Here is a 12,486-nt window from a genome sequence, read left to right on the forward strand (position 1 = left end):
GAGACTAAATTGACACAGAAATTAACAACAGTTACTATAGGTCAGCGTACGGCCTTCGACAATGAGCAAAGCCCATATTTATTATACACACTTTAATAAAGTGTTTCAACTCAGTTACAACACCGTGTTGGGTATAAATGATCTGAATCCAAGCACGAGCTTGCATGCTCTTTGGCCAGTTGAGATTGTAAAACAATAGGGACATAAATTTAAATCGGCAATACCAGAGATAACACTCCGACAGAGACCTAATGATATAGAAGTTAACAATCGTGGGTCACTGTATACAGCCGTTAACAATGAGCAAAACCAATATCAATATTGTAGTCCGGTATAAAAGGCCCCGAAATGACAAATGTAAAACGGTTTAAACGAGGAAATCAAAACCGCGTCAAGATAAGAACAACTTTTTGACATTGAATGAACTTTGACGAAACATTATAAAAGTCGTCATGTTGTTTACGAACATCTATTTGAATAAAGATAGTTGTATGGCATTTGATAATAAGACCCAACGAAGGACATTAAACCATATCTACCGGTCATTTAGTGTGTATACAATTCGTCAAGCTCTAAATAGCATATACTATGATATAGTCTATACGATTCGTAAATATATGATCAACACCTTTAGTGCTTTATGACAAATCAATTTATTTGATTTAAAGAGATAACTCTAGACCCGGTTACTGACATTAAATTAGGTTAGATTAGTGTTTTTTTAAATCTCAACTAATTTTATATTACCAGGCATGTCTTTAATAACGTGCCTGTAAAAAGGAGATAGAAAATATCGAGATGTAATAAAAAAAAAAATCATGATTAAAAAAACAAAAAACATGAGCATACAGCATTTAATCAAATGTGAGCTTTATCTACAGCACTACAAATATTTACTTAATTACACCGAGAGACACATTTTCAAGATCATTTTGACAAACAAAATCTACTGGAAAATAAAATGTACATACTTTAAATGTAAATACGTATAGCCATTGGAAATTTGTCTTTAATTTGGTTACTCAAATATTTAAACAATATTCACGGATCACTGTTGGTTTCACCAGTTCATTGTAACATAATATAAATTGTTCTTTTCTGGGCAGTAAGAGTTATCCTTCGTTCCACATATATACAATGTAGGCAACTGACTCTCCTCATAAAACAAATACTTTTGTATTGGTATTTTTATATGTATGCTATTTTTTTCATTTACATGTTGTACTGTAAAATCAATCATCCTTAATCAGAACGATAGTTGTATGTGTGAGTGTATGTGAGTGGGAGAGAAAGGCTTTTTATTTTTACTTTGTGTGATTAAATGCTTGTTATGAGCCCTATGATTAGGAAATAAAAATATCTTTATCTTTATCTTATCTTATATGTAAACAATATCATTGGTATAACGCTTCTGTATAATGGTTGTTAAACATATTATTATTGTATCTTACTAAATGGTCAATTATTTTCACGGTGTCTAAATGTACAAATCAGTTCAGTTGATCTGCTTTTGAGTAAGTTTGTAAATTTACTCGGAGCTCAACCGTTTGTGAGAAAACGTCTGGCTGTATATGTCGCTTACAGCATTTGATTGGTCTATTATATTGTGTAGAATGTTTTCGTTACCAAATCTTTAAGCAGAAACTTAATATTATAACGTTTGCGTTAATCAAAACTTACATCCACCAACTTGTTGTTTTTCGAATGTCGGAGCACCGCTTGACAGTCTCCCGAATCACCAAAATATTAAAACACCGTACAGTTCCGTTCCCACACTGATTGTAAAATCAGACATGACAGGAATTGTCTCAGATATTAGATCTGAAACTGAGACAATTCCTGCCATGTCTGATTTTACAATACATATTCTAAGTAAAAGAGAGACGAAAGGTACAAGAGGGAGAGTCAAACTCATAGATAGAAAATAAACTGACAACGCCATGGCTAAGTAAACTTGTTTGTCCGACCCTCTTAAAATGAAGAATAACTTTCGACCGAGAATTGACTGTAAGGAGGACAAGCATCTGGTTTTGAACACTACATTAAACTTTATGCTCGTTCACTGATCTGCTCCGTCTGCTTCGACCAGATAATACTTACATTCAACAAACAGATTATCTACTATGACTTTACATGATGCGCATACGGGCAACCTCCTCCGATATTGTTTTGAATTGATTCAGCTTTGTTACGGAGGCTTTGAAAGTACCAGACACAAGTTGGTTCCTTTTTCCTTTTTCCTTTTTCGATATTCAAATTTTGAAAAATATTACAAGTCCAAACTAAATTTTTTTTTGCTTCAAATTTTTTTTTCCTCAAAATTTTTTTTCCTCAAAATTTTTTTTTCCTCAAAATTTTTTTCCTCAAATTTTTTTTTTTCTCAAATTTTTTTTTTCCTCAAATTTTTTTTTCCTCAAATTTTTTTTCTCAAAATTTTTTTTCCTCAAATTTTTTTTCTCAAATTTTTTTTTTTTCTCATTTTTTTCCGTTTCTTTATTCAATTTCTTTTTCCTTATTCGATTTTTATTTCCTTTTTCATATTCATTTCCTTTTTCGGTTTCTATTCCCTGAATCGGATTCTATTTCCATATTGGGTTTCTATTTCCTTATTCGGTTTCGATTTCCTTATTCGGTTTCTAGTTCCTTATTCGATTTTCATTTCCTTATTCGGTTTCTTTTTCCTTTTTCAATATTCATTTCCTTTTTCATTTCTATTTCCTTATTCGGTTTCTGTTTCCTTATTTGATTTCTTTTTCCTTATTCAATTTTCATTTCCTTATTCAGTTTCTATTTCCTTATTCGATTTTCATTTCCTTATTCGGTTACTTTTTCCTTTTTCAATATTCATTTCCTTTTTCGGTTTCTATTTGCTTATTCGGTTTCTATTTCCTTATTGGATTTTCATTTCCTTATTCGATTTCCATTTCCTTATTCAAATTTCATTTCCTTATTCGGTTTCTTTTTCCTTTTTCAATATTCATTTCCTTTTTCGGTTTCTTTTTCCTAATTCGGTTTCTGTTTCCTTATTTGATTTCTTTTTCCTTATTCAATTTTCATTTCCTTATTCGGTTTCTTTTTCCTTATTGGATTTTCATTTCCTTATTCAATTTCCATTTCCTTATACGGTTTCTTTTTCCTTTTTCAATATTCATTTCCTTTTTCGGTTTCTATTTCCTTATTCAGTTTCTATTTCCTTATTCGGTTTCTATTTCCGTATTCGGTTTCTTTTTCCTTACTCGGTTTCTTTTTCCTTTTTCAATATTCATTTCCTTTTTCGGTTTCTATTTCCTTATTTAGTTTCTATTTCCTTATTGGGTTTCTATTTCCTTATTCGGTTTCGATTTCCTTATTCGGTTTCTAGTTCCTTATTCGATTTTCATTTCCTTATTCGGTTTCTTTTTCCTTTTTCAATATTCATTTCCTTTTTCGGTTTCTTTTTCCTGATTCGGTTTCTATTTCCTTATTGGATTTTCATTTCCTTATTCGATTTCCATTTCCTTATTCGATTTCCATTTCCTTATTCGGTTTCTTTTTCCTTTTTCAATATTCATTTCCTTTTTCCGTTTCTATTTCCTTATTCGATTTTCATTTCCTTATTCGATTGATGTTTCCTTATTCAGTTTCTATTTCCTTATTCGGTTTCTATTTCCTTATTGGATTTTCATTTCCTTATTCGATTTCCATTTCCTTATTCGATTTCCATTTCCTTATTCGGTTCCTTTTTCCTATTTCGATATTCAATTTTGAAAAATAAAGTCCAAACTAATTTTTTTTTTTGCTTCAAAATTTTTTTTCCTCAAATTTTTTTTTTCCTCAAAATTTTTTTTCCTCAAAATTTTTTTTTCCTCAAAATTTTTTTCCTCAAATTTTTTTTTTTCTCAAATTTTTTTTTCCTCAAATTTTTTTTTCCTCAAATTTGTTTTCCTGAAAAAAAAAAATTTCTCAAATTTTTTTTCCTCAAAATTTTTTTTCCTCAATTTTTTTTTCTCAAATTCTTTTTTTTCCTCATTTTTTTTCGTTTCCTTATTCAATTTCTTTTTCCTTATTCGATTTTTATTTCCTTTTTCATATTCATTTCCTTTTTCGGTTTCTATTCCCTGAATCGGATTCTATTTCCTTATTGGGTTTCTATTTCCTTATTCGGTTTCGATTTCCTTATTCGGTTTCTAGTTCCTTATTCGATTTTCATTTCCTTATTCGGTTTCTTTTTCCTTTTTTCAATATTCATTTCCTTTTTCGTTTCTATTTCCTTATTCGGTTTCTGTTTCCTTATTTGATTTCTTTTTCCTTATTCAATTTTCATTTCCTTATTCGGTTTCTAGTTCCTTATTCGATTTTCAGTCCTTATTCGGTTTCTTTTTCCTTTTTCAATATTCATTTCCTTTTTCGGTTTCTTTTTCCTGATTCGGTTTCTATTTCCTTATTGGATTTTCATTTCCTTATTCGATTTCCATTTCCTTATTCGATTTCCATTTCCTTATTCGGTTTCTTTTTCCTTTTTCAATATTCATTTCCTTTTTCGGTTTCTATTTCCTTTGTGAAAAAACATTGCAATTTATTAAAATTTAGCATTTTCTCAATTTACTCATGTCCTGATACTGTGCTGGTGGGTCCTGTCATTGTGCTGGTGGGTCCTGATACGGTGCTGGTGATTTTGGATAAGAAGTTGGTCATTTTTGAAACAAATGTTACAAAATCAATAAAACTAGTCAGATAATTGTTGCCAACAGGATCTATGACTCCTATTTTAGCTCTTGTGCATCCATTTGGCTGTTTAATATGTGTTTTCAAATGATTTGAACTTGTATTACAAAAAATAACATCATAACATAAAAGGGCAACATCTTTCGTCCAATATCAGATAACAATTAATATAACGTATCTAAAAAAAGTTAAAAATTACACAATACTAAATAATTCATTTTATGTGTCAATATGTCCGAAAAAAGTCGAAAGGAAGAGACTTTTTTTAATGTCATGATTATATGTCGCTTTCTAGATCTATGCTTAGCATTTATTTCAGATGACATGGACTCCTCACCCTGATGACCCTGCTGCCTTTCATAACTTTATCCGTATACATATATTAATAGATAAACAAAAGGCTGCATGCAACACGTATTTTTGTATTTGAAATGATTCGTTGTAAGGAGAATATTTTTGGTGAATGGAAACTGTGAGGGTCACAATCTTAAATTGCTTATAAATGTTGCTGGAACCAGTTCCATTATCTGATCTGAATTTTCTGAAATGTGCAAGCTAGATAGACATTTTGATTTTTTTCACCGTCGGTAATGAACCATTGTGTTGATCCCAAGCTAAACATAACAAAAAAATCTGTACAAAGGTCTGTGAATTTTCTACAAAACTGGTGATTTTATTTTCACTTAATTCTCTTTTTCTACTAAATACAATAATGATCAATAATGAACTAGAAATAATAGTTTCCCCTTGATATATGTACAAAATTATATCTCTATTATTCATTGTCTGTGCTGTTTTGATACTATTGCAGTTTGCACATTTCGGAATTGACAGGCCACAGGAGGGGTCATAAACCGTACAAGAAAAGATAAAATATTGATATAAGTACTTAATTTGCATCTTTGAACGCCACCCCGGCTTGTTTTTTTAGGAGCCTGGGGTGTCTAAAATGGTCGATTACAGACAGCCGAGAACGCATTTTACTTTCCAGGCGTGTTATTGTTGATGGTTAAAGTCCCGAAAACGGATAGATGGAAACAAAAATGTTTGATATATCTGGCTTTAGATTCAGTTTTTTTTAAATATAAATTAAGGCTACATTTTAATATAATAATTCTATGAATTCACAATATAAAAAAATGCAGAAAAAAAATGAATGAAGTGAAATATCTTAGTAAGGAGTCATTACTACAGAGATGGTGTGTTTGACACACAAAACTTAAAAGCTTAGTGATATTACCAATATTAAAATAAAAGTGTATTTTAGTTGGGTATTTTTTCCATTTACTCATTTTCAATTATAATCAAGGCACATTTTATTTTTATTCATGAAAAATATTTATATATAGAAAAGAAGGATACATTGTTCACTTCCTCCCCCGTAATTCTTTATCAAAAATATTTATTTTGAAATGAAAAAAGCTAAGAAATCTTAATTGTATAGTGTTTTCTAGGTTATCTCGTCTTCATTCTCTGACATATTCTAGCCTGCCCTTTCATAAAATAGTGATTTATTTTTAGTATTCTATCGAACTTTCGAAAAAAAAAATACCTGATAACCGTTTAGACAAAACAAATGTGTTGGAAAAATCTTACAGCAAGTGATTCTTAATAGCTATAAGATACATTTTTCTTTTACAAAATAACTTTTAAATCTTACGGGAAACTATTCCAAGCTTTCACTGTAACCTCGCTCTAACTTATCCCCCTCCCCCACCACCCCACCCCAAAAAAACACCAAACAAACAAACCCGCAATACTATTGGAATTCTTATAGTCAGCACTCAATTGTTCACAAACAAATGTGTTTTAAGCTCCTAAAGACATGATTCAAACGCTCAGAAAGTCCTTTGTTCTATATTTTTGCTCTCCATTTTTATGCAAAACCTTTTACATTTTTATTTTATGGGTTATTGTTGAAGGTCGTACGATGACGTATGGTTGTTTACACATACTTCCTTTGGTTTCTTAAGGAAATTTGTCCATTGACAACAAACATACCACATCATCTACTTTATATACGTATTGTATAAATTACAACGTTTTTTGGTGATCTTGCAAAATGATCGTAATCCCGAAAATCGTAAACATATTTTCTTATCTTAAAAGGGGGCAGGAAGGGTTCCATTAACAGGCCAATAAATAAGATTACAGTTAGTTTAAAAAAAATATTGTTTTTTTTCTCTCATAATAACAGTAAACAGATTCACAACAATGTCAATTTCAAGAAAGCAGACAACAGCTAATAAGTCAATAACAGTACAGCATCAATGATCTTGAATATATGCCACTTTTAACTAAAATATAAAAGCACAGAACCAGGACCGTTTTTCTTATCACCAGCACAGCTTCAGGACAATTCCGTTTAACGAACTTGCACGACTTTTGCAATATAATATTGTTGTAATATACTTTGCATGGTACTTATGACACATCAGAGACAAATTAACCAACAAAACAGTCGTTTTATTGCCGTTCTGATACAATGTAAACAAACCCACCAGCACAGAATCAGGACCCACCAGCACCCGTCAGGACCAAATCACCAGCACAGTACGTTCTCTCGCAGGACAACCATACCCACCGTGATATCGGCTACCTCGCAACGTCTTGTAGCACAATGTTTTGAACGAGTGATGCTATCATTTGATAGATTTTATAATAGCTCTAGTAAATATTAGATTTTATAATAGCTCTAGTAAATATTAGATTTTATAATAGCTCTAGTAAATATTCCAGTTCAAATGACCAATCAATCTTTATGAAATCTTCAAATAAGCAGTTTGAAAATTCTCGCCCATTATGTATTTGTTCTGTGTAATATAGATGTAACTGAAGTTATGAGTCGTTAGTTGGCCAGTTGCAGTCTTATTGACTTCCCATGTCTCCATTTCATGACAACACTTTTAATTCAACATAAGCTAGTACATCCTTTTATGTGTACTTCTTATAAAACCTTCTTTAAGGATCGTGAATACCTTCTTACTTTTTTAACGCTCATGTCAGTAATGTTGCTCTCCCTAAAAAGACACCTTTGTTGATCATTTGTGATTGGTTTTTACGCCCAATGCATGTGTTGAAATGGTGTATTTGTTACCATCTGCACTTGTACAGCATGTCCAATTCGAACAAAAAAAATACAACCAACCCTCCACACCAAGCGTAAATTAATATGAAGCTGTATCAAAAAATCAATCAGGTCAAAGACCAATCTATGTTACCTTTCTTGTAATAAACAGAATGGTTTGAATTTGATTTCACTTATGGAGAGGAGACTCTTCCGAAACCACATTTGATTTCTTCTGTACAGCTTTATTATTTTTGAAAAATGGAAAAAGGGAAAGGCGTGCGGCCAAATAACCAAATTCAATATTTGGTCTTTATTAGCAGCGTTTTGATACCTACTTTTAAAAATATCGTCTGGAAACAGAGTGCATCAAATTCAATGCAAACAAACAGTAAAAACCCTATTAAACATTAAAGATTTCAGCTTTCCAATTGTAAACTTGCCATTTCTAAGAAGCAACATTCCAGCAGCACCTGCATACGGGGTATATAACTCCCAATTGGTACGAGATTCCCGTGCTTGCATTTTCTATCATGATTTTCTTGATCGAGGGTTGCTGCTAACAAGGAAGCTATTAAACCAAGAGTTCCAAATGGTGAAATTGAAATCATCCCTTCGCAATTTTACGGACGCAATCACGAGTTGGTTGACCAATATGGAATAACCGTTTTACAAATGATATCGGATATGTTCCTTACCTCGTAAATACAATTCATCCCCTTCCCTTTCATGACTGTGACCTACCGAATTAGACTATTTACCGGATTTGTTATCACATAAGCAACACGACAGGTGCCACATGCGGAGCACCTGAGATCACCCCTAGTTTTTGGTAGGGTTCGTGTTGTTTATATGTTTGGTCATGTGTACTATTATTTTAGCCATGGCGATGTCAGTTTGTTTTAGATTTATGAGTTTGACTGTTCCTTTGGTATCTTTCGTCCCTCTTTTAAGGTTTTTGAAGTAGAAGAAACAGGACTTCTATCTTGCTAAAAGAGGGACGAAAGATAGCAAAGGGACAGTCAAACTCATAAATCTAAAACAAACTGACTAACTAATAAACTTGCTAAAGGACAAGACCGAGACTAGCCATAACAAAACCCACATATTTGATCGATTTCAATTTAAATGAGCTTTCCATTTATAAGACTTTCATAAGCAACGGGATGAGAGAAAGGAGAAAGGGGCGACAGAACGGAGAATACAGACTTGGATAAACAAAACTGAAGTAAAAAGTTAAAATGTGACAACTTTTCTAGTCTTTGAATTTTTACGAACAGAAGTGTTTAAAATTGCTATTGGATGAAAGATCAGATATATGCATAGGCTTGAAATTTAAGTTAAATCTTTTATAACTAAATGAAGCATATCAAGAGTTATATTGTTTTTTCAATCAAAGACTATCAGTAACTTGCCATAAAAACTACCGTAAAAGGGGTTGACGTTTTAAATTCTTTTATCAATTTGAGATATTATCAAAGTTAAACAAACAAAAAAGATGAAAAGCACAAATGTGCTAAGGGAAGCACTGCAGTTAATGCATTTTTTAGACAAATTTTGGTCTCGACAGATCATACCTTATTTTGTGTCTAAAACATGATCAGAGTAGGAATTTCACTCGATTGCATTTCCCTTCTAACAACCCAGGTAGAACTCAGGTGCACCTCTATAAATGGAGTTGAAATATGAAAAACAAAATTTTACTTTTATATACATTATCTCAAGATGAAGAGAAATAGTTTGAATTCCCTTACAAACTTAACACGCCCCAACCTGAACTCCCAGAAAAAGCTTGTAACAGGCAATTCCTTATATAAATAATGGTTCATTCAATTTTGTTGCATAGCAAGCTTAACTCTCACTTGTGTGAACGTCGCATATTCCATTATATATGGCAAGCCGTTTTACTACTTATTCTAATTACAAGATATCTCCTATAATATATAAGATATCTTATATAATTTCATTTTTATATGATATCTCATATATTATATAAGAAATCTTTAATGTTATATACTATATCTTTAATGTTATATAAGATATCTTATAAAGTTAATAAGATATCTTATATATACTTTATAAGATATCTTATATATACTTTATAAGATATCTTATATATACTTTATAAGATATCTTCTACATTTTATAAGATATCTTATAAAGCTTATAAACAACTTTTATATAAGATATCTTATATAATTTTAAAGATATCTTATATAGTTTATAAGATATCTTATATAGTTTATAAGATATCTAATATAGTTTATGAAATATCTTATAAATACAATTATATAAGATATCTTATAAAGACAATTATATAAGATATCTTATAAAGACAATTATATAAGATATTTTACAAAGGCAATTATATAAGATATCTTACAAAGACAATTATATAAGATATCTTATAAAGACAATTATATTAGATATCTTATAAAGACAATTATATAAGATATCTGATAAACTATATGAGATATCTTATCTTATAAACTATATAAGATATCTTATAAACTTTATGAGATATCTTATCAACTTTATGAGATATCTTATAAACTAAATAAGATATCTTTATAATATATAAGATATCTCCTATAATATATAAGATATCTTATATAATTTCATTTTTATGAGATATCTTATATCTTATACGAGTTCATTTGTTCAGACGTATATATGATATTTTCTTTTACATACATATAATAACTGAGGCGTTTCTGGTGTGTATTTGTACCTAATGTATCCTGTTTCAAATATTATATTCAAAAACTATAATAGTATCGTATTTATATGTCATAGCTATACTGAATATAAAGAGTGAATGATACAGAAAAATTACATTGACATTGCATTGCTTCTATAGTTGTCACATTCATCAAAAACGTATGTGTGTACATATATGGTGTAATAACATTGGAGATTTTTTATGCCCGCATGGCAAAGCCTTCAACATCTTCAAAGCATATCTGTGCCGCAGCATATGTGCCGCGAGACTATACACAGCAATCATTATCATCTTGAAATAAATAAAAATATGTTTACAATTCAATACTTGTGTTAATTAAGGTTATTAATAGTGTGATACGTTTCAAACTGACAGACCAATACATTTAAATTATAAATAAATGTCTTTAGAAATTTTCTAGGAAATGCTTCCAATATTTCATAATTTTCTCATTTGAAATTTCAAATGATAAATAATTACAGAATAAACTTTAAATGATAAATTATGAGAAATTTGAAGTTAAAATATAATATAAAATGGGGAAATAAAACTCAACAAAAGCCATTTGATTTTCTTCTGATCATTGACTATTATAAGGTATTTCCAATTTTCAATGGAAAGACCTTTTGATATTTTTCTGATTATTTTTTTTTCTGCCAAATTTTTTTCGCAGATCCGTTCATCATCCGTTTTGTCGGTTATACGTCCGGTAGAGGTCCGTTTCACATTTGTTCAACATTCGTTTTATACGTGACACATCCGGTCGAAATCCGTTAATGAATTTGTCTTTTTTACCTCCAACGGAACTGTAGCGGACAATTTACGGATACAAAATTGAAACGAAATGGACGAGTACCGTCCAAAACAGACGCCTACCGGACGTTCAACGGACACTTCATCCGTTGGACGTCCGTTGAAAGTTTTGAACATGCTCAAAATTTTCCACCGGATATAACGTACGCTTTACGGACACGAAACGGATATGAATGGACGTCTAACGATTGAGAACGGATGTATAACGGACATGAACGAATTGAAAAAAAGGTAATCGTTAGGTATCCGTTCGAGCTATCCGTTAATGCTCGGTCACACCTTACCGGATAGCACGAACGGACGCCTAACGGATAAAAAATTAAAGTTGTCCGCTGACGAAATTGTCCGTTGAATGTCCGTTCAAAGTTTTGAACATGCTCAAATTTTCCACCGGATATAACGTCCGCTTAACGGGCATGATACGGATATGAACGGACGTCTAACGGGCATGAACGAATTGAAAAAAATGGAAATCGTTAGGCATCCGTTCGAGCTATCCGTTGAGGTGTGAACAAGGCTTTCATGTGTGACAGAGGCTTACAGAAGACAACTCGCTACGCATTTTAGATTTGCTATGGATTTCATAAAATGTTATACTAAAATCCCGGCCGAGACAGCATTTTTTGTTAGTGTATACTATTGGAGTCCATTTAAAGACTTAAAGAAGGACTTGATTAACTGTAGAACCCTATGGGATTTATTGTGTTTAATTTTCAAATAACTATTTCTCGAAAACAGTAAGTGATAGACAGACACGGTCTTCAGTAATGAGAACAGGACAATATAACAAATAAAATGAAATAAAGGATGAGTGCTTTAATCTATCTTGGAAATGATCGCGATCCCCAACTCTAAATCATATACATACGTGTATATGGGACAATAAAACAAATCAAATGAAAATAAAACAAAAAATCCCCGATGTCGCCCAACCTCCTTCTGTTTGAGGATTTGTGAACGCTCAAGGTCCCCACAAATAAACCACATATATTCATTTATGGGACATTATAACAAATCAAATGAAATATATTGGAGTCCATGGGGTCACCCAATCCCTCCTGGTTTTGAATTTTGAATTGGTCGAAATCCAAACCCCTAAATCATAAATAGTCATGTATGGGACAATAAAACAAATCAAATCAAATATAGCAAGTGTCCCTTAGGGTCACCTCACCCCTCC

The sequence above is a fragment of the Mytilus trossulus genome, chromosome 4 (genome assembly GCF_036588685.1).
Source record: "Mytilus trossulus isolate FHL-02 chromosome 4, PNRI_Mtr1.1.1.hap1, whole genome shotgun sequence".
Classification (NCBI taxonomy): domain Eukaryota; kingdom Metazoa; phylum Mollusca; class Bivalvia; order Mytilida; family Mytilidae; genus Mytilus; species Mytilus trossulus.